Here is a 2,430-nt window from a genome sequence, read left to right as displayed (position 1 = left end):
GCCTTGTATATGAATGTTGTGAATGTTGCGTCTGCCCTCTGTGTATGTACTCACTGTACCGGAATCGTATATATTTTTCGTCCTTATTATAATTACATTTGATCATCATAAAATTTAGCAGACTGTTGATTTTGTGTGGCTGTCGTATGATGCAAAAATACAACTGTCTGAATATAGTGTTGCAAACCAGAAAACAGATTCCTTGTACACAAACAAAACAAACCACATTGATCACACATGCCGTAGCCAAAATTATTTTTACCTTCTTTTTTATGTTTGTTTTAATTGTTGTTATGCCTGATAAATAAAAATAATTCAATTCAGCTGTATCAAGAAAAACACTGTCAACCACACAGGGACGTAGCCAGGATTTTCAAAGGGGGGCAGGATGGGTTCGGGTTGATTGTCCCTCTACCTACGCCAAGGACCTCTGGTGGGGTCTAGGAGCAAAGACCCCTGGCAGGTAGCGCATTCTCAGACGTTTTAAGACTGTTTTGAGGGTATAAAGTGAAAATTGCATTAGACACGTCATAAATAATATTAGTAGGTCTAACAAAAATTATAATAACTCAACAGTGGCGGATCCAGGAATTCGAAAGAGAGGTGGCCCAGAGAGGGACTTTCACAGATACAGGACCGACCCACCTTCCATGGCCGGGGCTGAGACGCAAAAAATTGAGGAAATAGTACCTCTAGATGGCCGGAAATTACACCTTTATATAGTAAAATTTATCATCATATCACCATTATATAGTCAAAATAAAGCACCAACAAACAGTGGCGGCACTACAGGGGAGAGAGGAGGGAAAACCACAATGCTTCGGGGAGAAAAATAAAATTATATGTATTTTACCTTGGACCCCCGTCGGGAAAATCCTGGCGCCGCCACTGTCAACAAATTCTTCATGATCATTTATCAAGGGATTTTTAGAAATCATAGAGATCTAATTAACATGTGTGGTGTTTCATAGAAAATATAACTTCAAAACATTGCCTTTGATGTATTTACTTTACATTACTTCGAAGCTGTAGTCCACAACCACCTCAGCCCCACCTTGGTTGGGGTTGAGGTGAGAAAATTTGAGAAAATAGAATTATCTTTTGTCACCATCATTATCGTCATCATCGTTATTATTAGTACTACTATTATTAAACAAAACTTTATAAAAGCTTGCAAAAAGGTAAAAAAACAAAACTGAACCATACATTATCACATTTCCGATATCTTCAAAAACCCAGCCTGGGATTTATGGATTTAAGACCAATTTAAACTGACTTTTTTGATAGATCCTCCCCCTAAACGGTAAAGCCGTTTTATATACAGTGGCGTATCTAGTTGGTGCGCGGGGGCACGCCCCTCCTAAAATTACTCGCACCCCTCCCCCCATTCGCACCCCAAAAAAATCACGGTCAAGTACTTAAAAATCACCTAAAATCACCTTATTTTCTTTGAATTAGCGCCCCTCAACTGATCATAGAGCCCCCACTTCACCTTCGCGCCCCACCAGCACCCATTTCAAGATTTCTAGATACGCGCCACTGATTATATAATCCCGAAAATTTTATTTTTTGCATTATCCTTTATTTTAATGAATATTCCACTGAGCTACTATCAAGGTAGTGAGGGACTTTTATTAATAGACGTTTAGGGGCTTCTCTCAGAGCAGTGAGCACGGGTTACAAACATATTACATAGTAGGATCCATTAAAAAAATTTACAGCATTTAAATCACAACCAAACTCCGTGTCTTTGTTTTGTTTAATTTAAAAAAAATTGTAACCACATAAGAGTAACACGTTGTCCTCGAAGTTGACTATCACTATCACATAGCGTAGGTCAGCAAAATGAGATATAACAAACCATGTTCTAATTTGTATCTATAATTTGCGTAAACAATTCATGCTTAGGCCTATGTGTTATAATTATAGTATTATATGTATAACGTGTGCTGATGCATTTTACATATTTTAGAAGTAATTTTGAGTGATTCCATGAAAATTTTTTTATTGGTTAGCAAAACAATATTTGACACTGTGTACAAAGGGCAGGGGGGGGGGGAAGGGGAGAGGGCCTAGGCTCACACGGCTCTTCTCCCCCCGGATACGTCCCTGCTTAACCCCGTTAAGGGCTCACCTTCGGGACCGAAAGGTGTGCCCTTAATAACAGTGTGCCCTTAATAACAGTGACGCCTGAACAAGAGTTGGCGGTAGTGTTAAAGTATATACTTTTCCTCATTTCGTGGCTGACAAAGTGTCCCTTAATAGGGGTGTCCCAAAGGAAAGAATCTATTGTATACTGTAAGAGTGCCATTTAGGCCTCTTTTTTGTAGAGGTGGTATGTCATTGAAAGTCAAATTAAGGCAATTTAACAAATGTGTCATGGAAATGACGGGTGTTGGAATGTTTTTTGGGCATTAAGAGATAAAAGGT

The sequence above is a fragment of the Anneissia japonica genome, unplaced genomic scaffold (assembly GCF_011630105.1).
Source record: "Anneissia japonica isolate Jap-2015-1 unplaced genomic scaffold, ASM1163010v1 scaffold2532_len5377_cov132, whole genome shotgun sequence".
Lineage (NCBI taxonomy): Eukaryota > Metazoa > Echinodermata > Crinoidea > Comatulida > Comatulidae > Anneissia > Anneissia japonica.
Note: the sequence above shows the minus strand (reverse complement) of the source record.